Source organism: Monodon monoceros, unplaced genomic scaffold (genome assembly GCF_005190385.1).
Source record: "Monodon monoceros isolate NGI ecotype Baffin Bay Population unplaced genomic scaffold, NGI_Narwhal_1 Super_Scaffold_3, whole genome shotgun sequence".
NCBI classification, from domain to species: Eukaryota; Metazoa; Chordata; class Mammalia; order Artiodactyla; family Monodontidae; genus Monodon; species Monodon monoceros.
In genome coordinates this window covers 32,812,590-32,832,516 of record NW_021703780.1, presented here as the reverse complement: position 1 = coordinate 32,832,516, position 19,927 = coordinate 32,812,590, and the positions used below count along the sequence as shown (strand labels likewise).

Below are 19,927 nucleotides of genomic sequence, written 5' to 3'. Positions count from 1 at the left end.
GGTCCAGACAAACTACATTTGAGAACCACTTGTCTATAGCACCCTCTGAACCAAGGAATTCAGGGTCAGTTGTCCAGTTATCACTAGTTCTCATCTACTTATCACAATTGTGACCAGACAGCCTTGGGGGCAACAAACAACCTACAGAAAATTTAAGTCTAATTTTAGTCAATATTCAGGGGAGGGGGGAATGAAAAATTTTATGGTTTATAAATTTGTGGTCTGTAAGTTCCTGGTCACTCTGGAACTTTATCCTCCATCCACAGGCCCCTCGCTGCACCCTATCCACCCCTTATCCTCAAAGTTATCGCCTCCCAGTTTTGAAATCAGCTTCAGGGTGCTGCGCCCACCTTTGCTCTTCCCACCACTAATCTGGGAACCCCAAATCAAGACACTTCACCCTCCTGGGATTTTGAGAAGTCAGCCTTACAGCACCCAAGGCTTTTGAGAATGATTCACAGCGTTTTGTCAGCTAAAATCCCACTGAAATAAATGCCCAAGGCTAGCTTCTCACTACTGCAGCATCTCACCCAATCCAGGTGATTCTAAAATCCATCCACCCAGAAAAGCCCCACTGAGGCTGGCTTGGGAAGCCAAAGCTGAGGAGGGTCACTTGCCCCTCCAGAGCCTCCAAACGGATAACAATGGCAAGAAAATCAGCTAGGATAAGTCATGACAGGCTTTCAACTATTTACAAGACTTTTTCAACCAAGAATACATTAATATGTTACCGTAAAGTTAAAATTCCTTATTTTCCAGGGATTATAACTACTTTTAATTGAAAACTGTGTGCTACTTAAATTTTTCTTTATTTAGGTTTTCCCCAAAATGATTTTTTATTTATTTATTTATTTTTGGTACGCGGGCCTCTCACTGTTGTGGCCTCTCCCGTTCCGGAGCACAGGCTCCGTACATGCAAGCTCAGCGGCCATGGCTCACGGGCCCAGCCGCTCCACGGCATGTGGGATCTTCCCGGACCGGGGCACGAACCTGTGTCCCCTGCATCGGCAGGTGGACTCTCAACCACTGCGCCACCAGGGAAGCCCCCAAAATGAATTTTTTTAAAAAAACCATTCCAGTTAAAAAAAAAAAATCCATAAACACTAAATATTTTAATATCTTTATTTACCTTGTCTCTAGCTGAGCTAACCAGTGACCTATATTTGTTGTGAAGAGTTAATTTCCTAGAATAAACATGCACATAAACATACAAATGTGACAATATTTTGAGTTCTATGAAGCTAATAAAGGTAACATTTGTTGGGCCAGCCACTGGGCCACTGGGCACTTTACTTGGATTACCCCAGTTAGTCCTTACAACAGACCTATAAAGCAGGTATTATTCCTATTCCCATTTTATAGATGAGGTTATAAATGAGGAACTTCATTTCTGTAATTTAATCTTCAATAACCCAGAATTTGAGTTCAGTGTTTACTCTGGCTATAGAAAGGTTGAATAAGCATATTAGAAATAAAACAGCATTGCAGAAGGCATAGTTAACCTCCCAGAAGGTCCTACATCTTAAGACATACTGAAAAACAGATGCTAATTGCAAGTCTTCCAACAGGAACTGTTTGGGAAGGTTCTGTCTGAAACTATACTATGTTAAAGCACTTTAAAATTCAGACTTTCACTAGTTAAGAGTGAGTTTTCTTTCACTGTTACCCCAACAATTAGTCCCAATTAGTAAGGTCTCTATATCTGATACAGTACGGTGGATGTCCACTGTCACTCTCCCCATGTCCATTTCCCTCCTCCTTCAACAGTACTCACAGCTCTGCTTCCCCCACCCTGGTGCTTTGAGGAAAGCTACACTGCCAGTGTAGGGATAGGCCAATCAGGAAAATCTCCCATCCCTGCCAATCAACAAGAAGGTGTTCACCTAGCCAATGTGACTGGCTAAAGAATGAGCACATGACTCAGTTCAAGCCAATGAAATGCAGGGTTGGTTTGCTGGGGAGGGGCTTCTGGGAAAGACACTTTCTCAGTCTTTTCAAGAGTTACGGCAAGGGATGTTTCTTTCTTTCTGGCCAGAGGGATGTGCAACAATAAGCCCAGGAACTTCTGTGGCCATTCTGCCTCCAGGAGAGAGGCCAGCCTGAGGATGGACTGATACCATGGAAGAGTGGCAGAGAGATGGGAAGAAACTGGACTCCTGATGACAAGTTGAGCTGTTGTCTCACATGCACCCTGTCGTCTATCCCATCCCTGCTTTTTGCTAGTACAAGCCACTTAATTAATTCCCTGTGCTGTGGGAGCCCCTTTAAGTTCAGTTTTATGATATTCACAACCCCCAAGTAATCCAAACTGATAAATTGGAAATAAGCACTCATCCACAGCTTTTTCCTAGCACTTGCTCAGATTCTGCTTGGTCCTGTTTCAAGTGGTTTTGTGTTGTTTTTCTTGAGAAAATATAATGGGCTTTCAATAAACACTTTCATGAATTAATGAGTGGTCTTGGGCAAGTCACTTGATCTCCTTGGGTCTTTTCAACTATAAGAAGGATGAAGTTTGATTAGAGGGTTTCTGGTGCTCCTTCCAGCCCTCACAGCCAATGGTTCTATGGAGCTGACCCAATATTGCAAAGTTTCACACTCAAACAAATGAAAAACCCTCTTTTGGTCCTAAAGTAGAAACAACCCTTTTAATATATTCCAAGCGATCTGCATCTCTTGGTCGGTCAGATATTTTCCATTTGTGCCCTGATACCCATCCCCGATGTGTCTCCACTCAGCTTACACCCCTAGAGGTTCTGATCTCTGCACAGCTTCAATATGCTCCCTGCCTCCTGGCTTCTGGCTGAGTATGCCTAATGGGAGGCACCATCAGGAGACGGGAGAACTGACAGGGAGTTCAACGAGGATATCCATTTTCTTGGCTCTTTCCCGGCCATGTTGCTGTAGGTTGACTGCCTCCTACCAGAGATTGCCTTTCTGTACAGCTTCTGATAAACAATCCCTCCCTCTTCTTTTCAGGCCCAGGTATGGGAACAGCTTCCTGACATTGCTAACCCTGGGATGCTTCAACATCCCGTGCTGGTTTCTCTTAACCCTGCTGATGCCACTATGAGCAGTTCCTTCAGTAGAGACTCTTGGACTACTCCATTTGAGTGAACCATCTGTTTCCTACTGGAACCCCAAGACACAGTGGCTTAAAAATTAAATCAAAATCAGGCACAATAAAAAAGAAACAGAAGCAATCAACTGTGAGTCTCACAGAAGAAACAGGAAAAGTGTGGAACTTGCCAAGAAAAAAACCTGCACACACCGAAAGAACCAAATTAGACACCATCACCCTCCTTCCCCACCGTCACTAAGAATTTGTGGGAGTCATCTTTTGCGAGAACAGGGTTTAAAACTGAAAAACAAAAAATTCTCTTTATACACAAACCCATTGACCCTCCAGACAGCTTCTGTGTGAGATCTGGCAGAGGAATCATAGCTATGTGACCATTTTCTAGAGGGACAAACTGAGCCTGGAACGAGAACACAGGGCCAGAACTGACAAAAACATTAGAAATGCCCCAGGGCCAGTTCAAAGGCTCCTTGGTCCAGAAATCTGCCTCTGACAGGCTCTGTGAAGTTTCTCAGAGTGGCCTTCTACAGCAATTCTCCAGAGATGTTTAATTCCCACTTATAGAAGCTACCATCCATGAACATCTTTTGCATCCTTCACTACCTGCAACAACTCTGCAAAGCCAAGAGAGACGAGACAGGATGCCCTCAGCCCCATGCCAAGTGATGCTGAATTCCAATACGTGAAACCGCAAGCGCTGACCGTTTCCCAGACACCTATGGATGTCCAGGCCCAGAGCAGCCAACCTCCCCTCTGTGGGGCATTTTCCACACCACATGGATCAAAGAAACGATTTTATGACCCCTTCATCATAAAGCATTCAAACACCCAGAATGTCGGAGAAGCTACCTGTTTCACGATTAAGAGGCTTAATCTCTCAGGGTCGTCCTGCTTCCGTGTCTTCCTCTTTCAGCATCCTCCAGAGCCGGGGCCTGTAGGGGTGACCCAGAAAGCACATTCAGGATATCTGGCTTCAACATGGGGACAGATCATATATCAATCAGGGAGGGACTAGACAGGCAGCCAAGGATGGAGCCCTGAAGAACCCAGCAGTGGATGGACCTGCCTGGGAGGAGGGCCCTGAAAGGTCCCTGAGGGTGGAGAGGACTTAGGAGAGAAAGACACTCAATTCCAGTCTTCTAGTCACTCAGGCCCCAAACCAGGAGTCATTGTGACTCCCCTGTTTCCTTCGCACCCCACGTCCAATCCATCAGCGAATGATGCCAGCTTTACCTGCAAAATGTATCCACCTCCACTGCTACCACTTTGGTCCAAGCAGCTTCTCTCATTAGAATACTGCAATAACCTCCTAGCTGGTCCCCCTACTTTTATCCTTGCCTGTCTATAATCCATGTATCATGCAGGTTGAACTGTGTTATGGGTCAAACTGTGTCTCCCCGCAGTTCCTATGTTGAAGTCCTAACCCCAGGACCTCCGAATATGAACTTATTTGGAAATAGGTTTGAAGCTGAGGTAACTAACTATTAAGATGAGCTCACACATCATACATTGAGTAGGGTGGGTCCCTAATCCAATATGACTGGTGTTCTTATAAAAAGGGGAAATTTGGACACAGACATCTACACAGGGAGAGCACCATGTGAAGACTGGACTCACGCTGCCCCAAGCAAAGAAACTACCAGAGCTAAGAGAGAGCTCTGGAACAGATCCTTCCCTAGCACCTTCAGAGGGATCATGGCCCTGCAGACACCTTGGTCTTGGACTTTTGGCCTCCAGAACTGTGAGATGGTAAATTTTTATTGTTTAAGCCACCATGCTCCCCACACCAGCCTAAAAATCACTCTTCTGCTCAAAACATTCCTATAGCATCTTACATCTCTCAGAGTAAAAGACAAAGTCCTTGAAATGTCCTACATGGCTCCATGACCTGCCCCAGCCTCTTCTCTGACCTCTTCTCCTACTCTGCCCTTCTTCAATTTCCTACAGCCACAATGGCTTCCTCAAGCATCCCAAGCAGGCTCCTGCCCCAGGGCCTTTGCACGTGCTCTTCCCTCTGCCTGGAACACTGTTCCACTAGGCTTCCTTCACTTCCTTCAGGTTTCTGCGATAATATCACCTTCTCAGTGAGACCCTCCTGACAACCCCAGCAGCCTTCCCTATTGTATTTTTCTTTGTAGTGCTCATCACCACCTGACATTTGTTTATATTTTTATCCCTCTTTCCTCACACTAGACTAGGAACTCCCTGAAAGCAGGGACATGGAATTATGGTATGCCCCAGAGCCCAGCACATAGTAGGTGCTTACGTAATAGTGGCTGAGAGATTTATTTGCGGACTGAAAGAAGCCAAGAGAAAAAGTTGCAAGAAGGAGGAAGTTGTCAACGGTGTCAAAAGTAGCAAAGGGTCCAGAAAGATAAGGACCGAAGTGTCCGTTGGGTGTGGTAATATGGAGGCCACAGGTGACCTGAGAGGGGACAGCTCACGTGGAAGCAGGAGCCCCTCACAGCAAACCCACCAGGTCCCTCCCCTGTGCCAGTCACACCTCCCACGGGCAGAAGCCAACCTGAGCGGGCTGCCTCAGCGAAGGAGCAAAACCCGAGGGCAGATTCTTTCCAGGCGTCTCGCGAGGGAAGGAGAAGAGGGAATGAGAAAAAGAGGGGGTGAAGGTTTGAGGAAAGACTACAGCAGAATGACTGGAGCGGGTGACGTCCCAGAAGCTGCACGGGCACCCGGGTGCAGGAGGAAGGTTCCATCTGGCCAGGAAGAGGAGGAGGGGTGTGTCCTCCTCTGAGTGGAAGGAAACCATGCTGGGATGAGCCCAGATGGGGATAACTGCACGAGGCGGGGAGGCGAGAACCTGAGTGAGCTCACTGCTGAGCGAGGGGACCTTGTCAGTAACCAGTGAAGGCAGGAGGTCTCCTGAGTGACGAAGGGAAGACAGGGAGGGGGGCTGGATGAAGTGGGGACCGTGGGAAACATCCTGCAGGGTCAGCCCTGAAACCGAGTACCTCCTCGAATTCTGTGCCCCACGTACCTCCTCGCCTTGTGAAGTGCCAACCCTGACGGGAGAGAGAGCCAGCCGCTGGCCAGCATCACTGAGGGCTCAGCTGAAACAAGAGGCCGTGGGCTCAGACACACACAATTCACGTGGCTATGCGTTTCTGGGACAGGACCTTGGCAGCGTGGATTTAGGAGAAGGGTCTTCCTCCAACTGAAGAATTCCAAGACCCCAAACAGCTCCATCCCTTTTTGTCAGGGCTGCATCACTCACCCAGGCCCCCAGATTCAGCCCTTTGAGCCCCTCTGGGTCCTCACTCTCCACTCCCGATTCCTCCCAGTCAGTCACAAATCCTGCCTATTACACTTGTGTGCTGGGTGCGACCCAAGCTAAAACCCTCACACACCAGTCCTGTGAGGTGTTCTGAGTGTCTATTTACAGTTGATAAAACTGAGTTTTGATGAAGTCACCTGCTCAAGGTCACACAGGGAGCAAGTGGCAGAGCTGGGGTTTGAAATCTTCCATCTCTCTTTCCTCTTGTCCATGCTCATGCCACCACCCTGGTCCAAGGCCTCAACGTTTCATTCCTAAAATTCAATGTGATAAATGTCTTCTAACTCACCTCCCAGCATTCCCCTGTTACAGGGCACACATCCAAATGAAGCTTCTTACAACACTGTTTTGTTTTCCTGTTCCAATAAAACTTTATTTACAAAAATAGGCACCAGGCCATAGTTGGCCTGTAAGTCACAGTTTTCCAACCACTGATTTATAGTCTTCATGGAATTACGAAAAATTTTGTCCATTATTTGTTCAAATATTTTTCCCTCTCCCCTTTCTCTCTCACTGGGATTTCAATCACACATACGTTAGACCACTTAGTGTTGTCCCACAAGTTGTCAACGCTATGTTTTTGTTTTAAATATCTCTGTGCTTCTTTTCGGATAGTTTCTGTTGCTATGTCTTCAAGTTGGCGTCTAATCTGCTTTAATCTCATGCAGTGTGTTTTTTATTTCGAATCTTTCAGCTCTAAAAGTTCCATTGGAATCTTCTACTTCTCTCCTCTTTTACGATCTCCTCTCCTTGTTGAACATGTGGAGTGTATTTATAATAGTTCACAGCACTGTTTTTACCTATCCCCGTCCCACGCAATTGGAAGGGCTCCTTCTTCAATCTTGCTTCCCACACGCACACTCCACTGTACCCCATCCAGAATGCTCCTCCCCTTTCCATGCACCCCTCAGGGCCCAATGCCAGGACATTCCTCCCCACCCCATCCCCATAGCTCCACCCCTCTGAGCGCCCTGCTCGCGCCCCAGCTTGCTGAGCAATCCCTGCTCTTCTGAGCTCACTGCACTTAGCTTCTCTTGGCAAGTGTTCCATTTGCTAAGTTTCCGTGTAGAGGGCACACCCCTTGAAGGTAATTAATATATGCGTTGAATGCTTGGAATTGCCCACTGCTCAACACAGAGTCTACAATGGTAAATGTTACTTGATCTACAAAACAATTCTGATGAAACACAGATGATATACTTCTAGAAGTTTTTCAGAAAATACAAAAGAACTGGGATGGTAACTGGAAGGGACACAGGGCCTTCTTGAAGTTTTGGAAGTGTAACTATTCTTCCTTTGCAGGAGCACCCAGAGTCTGACACCCTATAACAGCCACCGTAATAAGAGGGAGGGTGGCTGGATGTAGCTCTCCCTTCCTTCCTGCTCCTACATACTCAGGGTCTTGGGATCCCTCCTTAGGTACAGGCTTTCACACACAGAGATATCCTATCTTCCTCCCTCTTCAAAGGAAGAGCTTAAAATGTGAGCAGTCCAAATCTGACTGAGTGGAGCTCATGGTGACTAGCAGAACGGCAGAAGGAAGAGAAAGGATACTCCATTTCTGGGAAGCTGGGAGTTGGCTCTAACCAACTTTGACTGTCAGCCAGGGACCATACAATTCTGGGATTCTTGGGGTCACAGAAGGAGGATGGTTGAGAATGGTGAAAGTCAACAAGGCACTCAAGGGTCATCAAATCACACCCCATGCAGACAGAATGGGCAGCACCTGAATAACAAGGGTCTGGGAGGAATCTATGGAGGGGAAGGTGATGCTGCCCACCAGATGCCCAATAGGAAATCAAGATCTCCCCAAACCAGTGGAACCAAAGGCACAGTGTGGTCCTCGTGACACAGTGGAAAAACCAAGACCTCTGGAGTCAAGCCTGGGATCATATCCTGACCTCATCACCCAGTGGCTGTCCAAACTTAGGCCGGTCACTTCCCCTCTCTGAGCCTGGCTCTGTGTGAGCTAATGCGAGGCCTAAATAAAACAAGAAATGTAGGAAAACATCCAGCGCGGTGTCTGGCCTTACATGAGGGGCCCAGTAAGTGTGGCTCCCCTCCCTCCTTCAGATCTCACGACTCTCAACCCTCCTTAAGAGGAACAAGTGCAGAAGCTACAGAGCATTTCCCAGGGGGAAGGTCTGCAAAGAAGGATGGCCAAAGTCAGCTAAAGGGAGGAGGACAAAAGGGCCACCCCATGGCCACAAAGAGAGAAGCATTGGACCTCTGTAAATGCCAGGGTTTCAAAACACACAAAGCTTCAAGACTCAGACCAGACCCAAACAGGAAGTTTGTGACAAACTTAGAAAACATGCAGGCACAACTGCAGGAGGCTGACACCACTCAGAAAAGATGAAAATGAGCACTCCTGGGGGTGCGAGGCAGCGTGGAATAAAAGGAGTGTGTGCTTGGCCGACATTCCAAACACATACAGCTCCTCCCAGTGTCAGGAGCACCTGCCCTGTGCTCCTCTCCTCACCCCACGCACGTGGGCCAATCCCATGTGGCTGCCCTGGTTTTCTGGTTTCCACATGGAGCCTGTCAACACCTCCCCACTCTCTGTCCCTCCCCTCCCTCCCCAGGCATCAAGGGCAGCAGACATTTTGAACAGCTCTCAGGGGCCTGGGGGACTCAGGTGTGTGAGATCATTTTTCAGCTGGGAGAACTTAGCACAGAAAGAGGCAGTGATGTGCGGAGATCCCACAGGGCTCTCGACCAATGTCTTGTTGATCCCAGTGTATGTTTCACGAGGCCCCCTGGTGCTCCACAATGGGGTCTCCAGGCTGCCATGTTTTCTCCTCTGACATCCTGCCTGGGACTAACATTTTCATTTCTACTGTTCACACTGGTATGGGGCACCATAACCTCAGTTCACTTACTTGTGATGGCAGGGAAATACAGACATGCTTAACCTCCATGATTTGTGTCCCCAACTGGAGTGAAAACTAGAAGGTTCCTTCCCCTTTTTTCTTAATGTCCTAGCACGTGTGGACTGAGCCTTGATACCAGGCTGTAATGTTTGGTGGGTGTGCTCCAGAAAATACTTGGTAAATTAATAAACAATATCAATGCCATTTCTACTACCCTACCCCCCACCAGACCGTGTCCCACTGGTCCTGAACCACCCTCCGCAGGCGGGTCCCTGGTTCCACCCCTCCCAGGTGAACCACCCAACTGTGAACTCAGTCCCCTGATTATCAGCCTCAGCGCCCGCCCCTCCTCGGCACCTCCGGCAGTGGTTTCCCCACCTCCCCAAGTTAGGTTCCTTTTTAAAAAAATGACTCATTTAGGAAGAGACAAAACCCAAAACTTCAATGGTGAAGATAAAACAGCACTGAGTCTCTTTAAACACCTCCTACTCCATGTAGAATTTAGATCCGATAAAGACTCCCTAAACTGGACCGCCTAATTTGGAACTTTACAGTATACCCAATTCTTCTAGCAAAAAACATTTCCAGTAACATCTTCTCTCTGAACTTTTCAGGGTCTTCCTTAAGAATGCAGGTGGCCTCAGGCCTGCAGTCAGTACCTTTTTTAAAATGTGGGAATGAGAAATTAAAGTCCACACTTGCAAGTCCTGGGTCAAAAATTAATTATTTCATGTTTTACTACATTTATGATTCTGACTTGCTGGACAAAGGACATTGACATTATACCACTGGCCTAATGAGAATTACGAGGAGTTTTTTTTGTTTTTGTTTTTTTGTAAAAAGTAAAATTTCTTCATATGTAAGAAGTTTACAACATTTTGTGCACGGTATTTGAAAGGAACAAAACTGTATGATATGATACATAGAATCATAACATTTTAGGGCTCAAACGTGCAATTAGGATGATCCTAATCCAGGGGTTCTCAACGTTGGCTGCATTAAAAAATTCCCAGGCTCCACCCCCAGAGATTTGGATACATTTGGACTGTAGTGGGGTTCTGACATTGGCTTCTTTCTTTTTTTTTTTAAATAAGTTTCCTGGTGATTTTAATGTGCATCCAGGGTTGAGGACCACTGATCTACTGCAGATAAGAAAACGGGGCGGTCTAAAGAAATTAAGGTGCAGCCCAAGACCACACAGCCAGACACAAAACCAGAACCAAACGTGACATTTACAACTCGCCATCCAGATCAACAGTCTCGTTCAGATTTTCAATATTCACTGAATTGTTAAAACCTTTTTTTTTTTTTTTTTTTTTTTGCAGTACGCAGGCCTCACTGTTGTGGCCTCTCCCGTTGCGGCGCACGGGCTCCGGATGCGCAGGCTCAGCGGCCATAGCTCACGGGCCCAGCCGCTCCGCGGCATGTGGGATCTTCCCGAACCGGGGCACGAACCCACGTCCCCTGCATCGGCAGGCGGACTCTCAACCACTGCGCCACCAGGAAAGCCCTTTTTTTTTTTTAACTTGGAGGACCAACACAGAGTTGCCGACTTTTTGTTGTGTCGAGCAAGGGTATTTTTATAAATATCTATCAATTACTGTCACTGCTTCCTGTCGAGTCTCATGTTAATGTGCACACCTGCCACCCTCTCCACCCCAACCCTGCCTAGGAGGTAAGATTGGACCATATCTGGCCCCTGCCCACAGTCTCACTCACCTCTACTCACCCTGCCCCTCACCAACACCCACAGGACAAATCCAAACTAAACCCAGGCCTCCAAAATTCTCCATCTCCCCGTTTCCTGAACGTCCACAATACGGATTTCTGTAAGTCCCTTCCCTGACCACAAACTACTTCCTAGTCCCTCCAAACCCACCCTTGGCCTTTCTCCTAACCAACACATGACACCTAATATTTGTACAAGTCACAGCATCCAATATTTACAATTTGTTCTTCCACACACATGATCCCTTCCAAATTTCTCCCTAATCAAGGATGTACAGGAAACTTTTTTTATATTGGAGTATAGTTGCTGTACAATATTATATGTTACAGGTATGCAATATAGTGATTCACAATCTTTAAAGGTTATACTCCATTTATAGTTATTGTAAAATATTGGCTGTATCCCCTGTGTTGTACAATATATCCTTGCAGCTTATTTTATACCTAGTAGAGTGTACCCCTTACTCCCCTACCCCTATCTTGCCCATCCCACCTTCTTTCTCCTCACTGGTAACCACTAGTTTGTTGTTATCTGTACATCTGCTTCCTTTTTGTTATATTCACTAGCTTGTTATATTTTTTTAGATTCTACATATAAGTGATATCATACAGTATTTGTCTTTGTCTGACTTACTTCACTGAGCATAATGCCTTCCAAGATTTACTGGAAACTTTTAAAGAGGGCTACCTCTGAGGAGTAGAATTAGGGGATGGGGTGGGGAGGTGGGAAGGAGGGGTTCTCTTAATACCCTTCAGTTTGAGTTTTGGGCAAGCATATATTTTTTAAATGGGACAAAAATCACACATACAGGGCGTCCCTGGTGACACAGTGGTTAAGAATCCGCCTGCCAATGCAGGGGACACGGGTTTGATCCCTGGTCCGGGAAGATGCCACATGCCACAGAGCAACTAAGCCCGTGTGCCACAACTACTGAGCCCACACACCGCAACTACTGAAGCCCCTGTGCCTAGAGCCCGTGCTCCGCAACAAGAGAAGCCACCGCAATGAGAAGCCCGCGCACCGCAACGAAGAGCAGCCCCCGCTCGCCAGAACTAGACAGAAAGCCTGCGCGCAGCGACGAAGACCCAGCTTAGCCAAAAGTAAATAAATCAAAAAAAAGAAAAATCACACATGCATACACACACATAATAAAACAAGGCAGGTTACAAAATACACCTACGGTTTGTTTCCACTTTGTAAAATACAGAAAATTGGTGGGGAAGTCTCCATACCCAAGTTTTCAATGTAAATGATATCTAGGTGGTGGGATTACGGGTGAGGTTAATTTCACTTCCCTTTCCTCTTTGCTTATCTTTATTATGTTTTATTTATGTAATAAAGGAATAATGAAAGTTTTAAAACCTGAACCAAAGCATTATCTGCTCTCTGAAACGTACACAGTATCAGGAAGCCAAGGCATCAGAGCAGGACCCAGTCTGGTGTGCAGAAACATCTCCTTTTCTGTAAAATGCAAGATTTCTCCCCAGTCAGGCCCTGGCTTCTGCAGCCTGCCCAAGGGTCGAATCTACCACTACAACTGACCCTAGCCATACACCCAGGCCCTGGCAGTTCCCAAGAATAGATGTAGAAAAGATGCCCTAGCACAGCGGTCAAGTCCCTTATGGGACCCATCTGGCCTCGTCAGCTTCACCTCCTACTGCTCCCTGAGTCTGAGCCACATGGAGCAGTTGTCCTCTCCTGAGTGTCCCCTCTGGTCCCCCCTGCCTGTAAGTTTCTACCCAGGCTGTGTCACCCACCCCTACTTGTTTCCTTCCTGAGTCTCTGCCAAGGCAAGCAGCCACGCCTACTCCAAGCAACATTCAAACCCACAACTTGAAGATCAGGAGCCCAGAAACTCTTGCAATGGAGCATAAACTGTGGAATTCTCCACAGTCCCCACTGCTCCCCAAGCCTAACAAGGCAAAGCAGAGGGGTGAGGGCGTCTTCCAGGCAGCAAGAACCACAAGCTCAAAGGCCCGGAGCTCGTAGGGTGTGTGATGAGTTTGGGGGAGGAAAAGGCATTTGGGATGTCTGGAGCATCTCCTAGCACATCCAAGGCTCAGCGGAAAGAAAAATCCAGAGACACTTAGCAAAATTTACAAGGGCCAGCACAGAGAGGCCAAAAGCGAAGGGTTCTCAGCCTCTCATCTGCTACTCATCCTTCCAACTGCTTCCCCACGATTCACAATTGAAAGCCCTTCCAGTGTCTAGCTGGGTCGAGGCCAATAGGAGTGGGTGGAAAAATAGGAATAGAGAAAAAAGAAATGAGATTAAGCAACACCACACTGAGAGAGGCTGAGGTCCTCCCTGTGCAACACCACGTGGCCTTGGGTGATGCTTGACGGGGGCGGGGACACGGTGCATAGCCCTGTCCTTGATGTCAGCCCCAAAGGTGAAGGACGTTTGCCAATTATCCAAATTTCCGGGACCCTCCAGAGACATTTCAAAAGAACTGTGAGACTTCAAAACTGCCGAGACACAGACTGGCTGTGCTCCACTCCGATGCCTCTGTGGCCTGCGTGAGGCCTTTGGGGAAATCCTCCAGGAGGCCATTGGACTAGCATCACCTCCTGTCCCGTAAGAAGGTAGCCTGCGACAATTCTTTTTTCTTTTTTAAAAAATTTATTTATTTTTGGCTGTGTTGGGTCTTCGTTGCTGTGTGCGGGCTTTCTCTAGCTGAGGCGAGCAGGGGCTACTCTTCGTTGCAGTGCGTGGGCTTCTCATTGTGGTGGCTTCTCTTGTTGTGGAGCACAGGCTCTAGGCGCGCGGGCTTCAGTAGTTGTGGCGCACGGGCTCGGTAGTTGTTGCTTGCGGGGCTTAGTTGCTCCGCGGCACGTGGGATCTTCCCAGACCTGGGCTCGAACCCGTGTCCCCTGCATTGGCAGGCGGATTCTTTTTTTTTTTTTTTTAACATCTTTATTGGAGGATAATTGCTTTAGTATGGTGTGTTAGTTTCTGCTTTATAACAAAGTGAATCAGTTATACATATACATGTATCCCCATATCTCTTCCCTCTTGCATCTCCCTCCCTCCCACCCTCCGGCAGGCGGATTCTTGACCACTGCGCCACCAGGGAAGCCCGCCTGCGACAATTTTGGCTCCTCACACGCCCACCTCCACTGGGCTCGACCACCCGGTTGATGATGCGTGCGTCTGACCGGGAGAGATATATAGCTCTGTGGAAGCGCCGTGCTGTTTCAGGCAGGGCTACATGCCCATCATCTCTCCTGCAGACACTCGAAGAGACCATATGCTCCTGTGACCTCATCTCTAGCTTATTCTCTTTCCTTTTAAAAAACCCTCCCTGTTGGCTCTCAGTGGGCATTTACTAACCAAGTAGAAAACCAATCCTCCAATCCATCATCTCCTATCACGTGGCTCCTCTCCCAGGGCTACAGCCCGCCCTGGGCTCCGCGGCAGCTCCCTCTGAAGAAGTTCGCTCAGGCTCTGGTGTGGTAATGGCATCTCCCCTATGTTGTTGGTCCATAGGCACCATCGCTGTTGGTTCCCTGAACCCTGGAATAATTACTGAAGTCTCCTCAATTAAAACTCTGGAGTGACGGAAGAGTTCCAAGAAAACTCAGGACCTAAGATCTGTACGGAAGAAAGTTGGAGTCTTCGTGGAGACTGAGGAGATGTACACACTCAGAACAGCCGATAGATAACACACCCTGAGGGCACGGTGGGCAGTCCCCTGCCACTGCCTGTGACGGGGAGGCCTGGGGGCTGAAATGGCTGGAGAAGGGCTCACGGAGGAAGTGAGATCTGAGTTGGGTCTCGAAAATGGATTCAATTGGGTCAAGTGCAGAGGAAGTGGGAAGACCATCCCAGGCAGTGGGACCAGCACATGCGTGGCACTGACCACAGGGTGGACAGGGCCCCGCTGCGGAGGAAGGAGAACCAGAGGCAGTGGGGGGTACACGTATGCATTCAGGAGTCAGACAGAATCACTCTGAGCCCACCTGTGCCTCTTGTTAGCTGTGCGGCTGCGACGGAGCAACTTACTAACTCTCTCGGTACCGGGATGAAGATGAGGATAACACCGGTACCTACCTGCTGGGGCTACTGTGAAGACTAAACTAGAGGATGCACGGAAAATGCTTAGGATCTGGGCGCCTGCCGTCAATGAATGTTATCTGTTCCTCTTGCTACAGTCAAAACTACCCAGTGCCCATCCTGCTGGTGCAGACAGCATACTTTCTTCTTTAACCTAAGAAATGCAAGAGCCAGCAGGGCACTGGAATGCCCAGGCGGCCAGGGGGTGGAGGGTATTCTCAACCACACAGCGGCACACACAGTTCTCTGCCCTTATTGGACCACCTACTGCAGCAACTGGGCTCCCTAAGCTTCCAGCTGAGTGGGCAAAGGGAAAGCATTTATTCCCCTCTTCCCTCTGTTTCACCACAATTCGGCGGCAGTTGTGTCCCTTCAGCATCATGGCTATCGTCAGGGGCCCCATCTCCCCAACTCTGGAGCTCTGCCTTCCTGACCAAGGGGAGGGAACAGCTTCCCACTGTTGCCAACCCCGGCGGTGCCTCCCTTCGGTTTCCCTAACCCTGACCACACTTCTCTAAATACCTCCCCCTCACTAAAGTGTCCCCAGTAAACCCTTTGCATGTGCCAGCCATCTCATGCTGGGACCCTAACGGAGAGAGCCAAGGCCGCATCCATCCACCAGATACACGGGGTGGAAAGGGCAGCCCTGTCTTACTCTCACTCCCTTCCTCCTCTCAGAGGCAGGATATGAATGGCAGTGTTTAAGACAGAAGCACCAGTGTGTTTTTCCTATGAGCGATCATTTGGGACTTTAACATCCCTAGGAATCTGGGGAAAACCCAAAAGGCTCAGGGAAAAGCAACTCTCCCAGCCCAGGCAGGGCATATTCAAAAGCCCTGTGCTCCTCCAAATCCACCAACCAAGTGGCAGAATCTAGATGAGTGCCTGGCACACAGTAGACACGATAAATATTTGTTTCTGCAGGTCCTTCCGGCTAAGGATGGAAGCCTGAAATCCAAGAGATCTTTCAGGAAAGGATACTCTACGGAAGCAGCTCCTCCACCGGTGGCTCCTGAGATGCCCTGACCTCATGACGTGAGGCTCTGAGGTGCCCCCATCTCCAGCCCTTCGTATCACAAATGCTCTTTTCTTGTCTCTAATCAAGTCATTCCTGAGGCTTATAATTTCCTCAGCACCTCCCTCTCTGATTTCATTGTTCCCCATTTCCCCACAGGGCCAAACACAGTCTTGGTTTAGTGAAATCCAGAAGCATTTATTAAGTGCTTACTGTATACAAGTACCGTATCAGGCACTGAAGATCCCAATATGATTAAGATAAAGGTCTCAGGAATCTAAGAGCCGCAGAAAATACGAAGGAAGAGGGCTTAACACTGACTAAAGGGGGATTCTAAGAAAGATTAAACTTGGACCACATTAGGTCTTGGAGGACGGGGCCGTGGCCGTAGGGAAGGTGGGGGAAGGCAGCAGGAGATGTAAAGAGGGAAGTGGGGGTGGAGGGGCACTGGGTAAGGACAAGTAGTGCTGAATTGTCAGGGACAAGAGCAGAAAAGAGCCAGGCAAAGGGTGTGTCTCAAATCGGACCCACCTGATTCAAGAACCAAGCACATCCACAGAGCAGAAATGAAACCTGACCGGAAGGGTGTTTCCTCCCAGCAGCCCCCCAAAGTCAAAATGCCCCCCTCTCTGGAAAAATGTTAGAGGAATTCTGGGTGGGTCTGGGCAAAGATGATCACCCTGAAGGGATGCTTCTAAGCCTGCCACTCCCCACCAGCCTGGCCCTGCCTTGGGGTCAGCCAGATGCATGGGTGGAAAGGGGACCTGCCACCCCGGAGCTCCAGAACCACCTGCCACCCCGGAGCTCCACAACCACCGAGAGCACTCCACTCTGTGAAAAATAATAACCTTTCACACACACTTGCTCTTACTTGGAATTCTAAAATTAAACGTTTGTTCTTCTCACCTAAAAGCTTTCTCCCTTTAGAAGCTAATATGCAAATGCCTCGGGAGAGCAGCCACATATCTGCTCAGCATGAATACTTCCAAAAGATCTTTCCTGGAAAATGGGCTTTGCGGGAGGGATGCTGGAAAGATTATCTGTGACCAAGGGTGAGGCAGGAAGAAAAGGGATGGGGTTTGTGGAAGGAGAGAACAGCCGCTCCTGCACTGAATCAGCTACATCCACCAAGGGCAGAGGGGTAGAGAGTTAAATGCTGAGCCCTCGAAAGACCTTTTTTTTCCTTCTAGTTTTAAAAAATTGAGGTATAGTTCACAAACCATAAAATTTACCCTTTAAGCTGACCAATTCGGTGTTTCTTAGCATATCCACCAAGTTGTATTCCCATCACTGCCACCTCATTTCGGAATATTTTCATCATCCTCCCAGAAAACCATATCCGTTAGCAGTCAGTCCTTCTCCTCTTCCCTTGGCAACCAATTGCTATCTTACGGACTTGCCCACTCTGGATAATTCACATAAACGGAACCATACAGTATGTGGCCTTTTGTGTCTGGCTTCTTTCACTTAACACAATGTTTTCAGAGTTCATCCATGTTGTAGCATGTGTCAGTACTTCATACCCTTTTACGGCTGAATAATATTCCAATGTAGAGATAAACCACATCTTGTTCATCCATCAAAAGACTTTTTAAAAGGCAAACAAATGGTGCTCCTACAAGAAAGGAGCCCCCGATATCCTCGGGGCTGCTTGGGCAATGCAACCACTCGTAAACCAGCCTTCTCTGCGCCTCCCATCAGCACCCATGGACACTGTCCAAACCCTCCCCACTGGGCTGGCATGACTTTCCAAACACACAGCGGCTCAGGACAGCAGCCCTGAATCAGACAGGCCATGACAGAAACAACTCAAATTCCTTCTGAGGGAATTTATAATGACTCTTAAAATGTGTTTTATAAGTCTCCATGGCCCTGGTAATGGAAGATGGGAGAGCAGAGCCAGCTTCACAGGCTCACAGGGCCCCCCAGCTTGGTTTAATGCTCTGTTGTCCCCATCTTGAAATTCTTAGTAATTTTTAAACAAGGGGCCCCCCATTTCCATTTTGCACTGGGCCCAGCAAATGTAGCTGGTCCTGGGCAAGGGGCAAGGGTTTGGGACGGGGCTGGAACTCAGACAATCTTCCCAAGCAGATCGCTGCGTAACAAACAGCTCACCGAGTCGGGCTGGGGGGCAGGGGGTGGGGTCTGCAGATAAGTGGGGAGAGGGGCCAGGTCTATAGCGATGCTGAAAACCCAGCTTCCAAACTGCCCAAAACCACGTCTTCCTACCTTGAGGCCTGAACAGTTGGCTGATAAGGCCTCCCTGGAACAGCCAGACTAGTTGAAAGTAAATGTGATAAGTCAACGTGATGCAGGCTCAGACTGTAAAGCCGGGGAGACTCAAACTGAAACTTGTTTGATCTTGTAATCGCTTACAGATTAAGACCAAGAAGAAAAAAGGAAAAAAACCCCATACTTACTAAAGTAACCGGCACTGAGAAAATTTTTTAAACATTTACTTTTCTTAAAACACTGTCACCTTCATTTCCAGCATATCAAGGAAGCCATGGTTTCACCAAGTATCTGGTATTTGATCCAAAGACAGCAGTGAACTTAAATGCAGCCATCTATGCTGATGTCAGTAACTAGAAGGGACCATGGGGACCACATACACATGGATCCCCAGGAGCCTTAAACACATCCCTCCCGCCCCCCACCCAGGGTTGTGGTCCAAGTCTCGTTTTATAGATGAGGAAGCTAGGCTGTGAGAGGGGAAGTAAGCCACCAAGGCCACCCACAAAAAGGGGCAGGACCAGAGCCCGGGAGCTTGCAGCTTCCCCTTCCTATGTCCCAATTTCATAAGTCCAACCAAAATTCATATACGGGGTGTATGCCCCCCACACCCAATTTTCTCCTGGATCCTCAACTCAAATCTTCCAGTGCTTGTCTTTGTCCCTCAGAAGAGGGAGTCTGGTCGTGCAGATAAACGTAAGATTTATACACCCTAAAGAAGAAGATGCAGCTTCTTTCCACCAGTGCAATCTCTAGCCCATCACTTGGCGAAGGACCAGAGAGCTCCGATGCAGCATTCAGGGCCTTTCCACATCCAGGACATTCATAAAACACTCTTTTTCTGGGAAGAGTGAAGTTCAACCTAGTTTTTTGCAGTTATAGGTACAAGGATCACGCAGGGTGGATGGAGCTTGGGGGCAGACAGGAAATGCCGCCAGCCTACCACACCACAAAGAAAGGTCCAGATGGCCATTGGAAAGTGATGGATCGCTGCCACCCCAATACATATTACCCTTTTTCTAAATCGAAAACTAATCCAAGGACTTCCCTCGTGGTGCAGTGGTCAAGAATCTGCCTGCCAATGCAGGGGACATGGGTTTGAGCCCTGGTCTGGGAAGATCCCACATGCCACGGAGCAACTAAGCCCGTGCATCACAACTACTGAGCCTGCGCTCTAGAACCCGCAAGCCACAACTACTGAGCCTGCGGGCCACAACTACTGAAGCCCGCACGCCTAGAGCCCGTGCTCCGCGACAAGAGAAGCCACCACAATGAGAAGCCCGCGGCCCGCAACGAAAAGCAGCCCCCGCTCACCGCAACTAGAGAAAGCCAACGTGCAGCAACGAAGAACCAATGCAGCCAAAAAAAAAAAAAAAACTAATAAATTTTTTAAAAAAAGAAAGAAAGAAAGAAAACTAACCCAATCTAACCATCCTTAACACAAAGTGCCTGGATTTCAATTTGTGTTTCATCCTCCACCCGCCCCCCACCCCCACCTTTACTCTTCTTTTCTTTCCTTGAACAAATAGATACCGAGCACTTACTACGTGCCGGGCACGTTCTGGTTGCTGGGGACACAGCAGCAAACAAAACAGACCATGTTTTGGTGTTTATATTCTAAAGGGAGGAAACTAAGAGTTAATAAGTAAATGAG

At 48.2% G+C, this 19,927-nt stretch overlaps 1 protein-coding gene across 7 annotated transcripts in view; it reads right to left on the bottom strand.

Moving 5' to 3' along the window:
• TRERF1 (transcriptional regulating factor 1) overlaps nt 1-19,927 on the bottom strand; it is a 204,383-nt gene that overhangs the window by 117,050 nt on the left and 67,406 nt on the right. For 6 of the 7 annotated variants that reach the window (XM_029243689.1, XM_029243688.1, XM_029243692.1 and 3 more), the window contains exon 3: nt 3,926-4,008. The exons of the other annotated variant lie outside the window; for it this stretch is intronic. The gene's annotated coding sequence lies outside the window, so the exon portion shown is untranslated. The remainder of the gene's footprint in view (nt 1-3,925; nt 4,009-19,927) is intronic. 7 annotated transcript variants of the gene reach the window in all.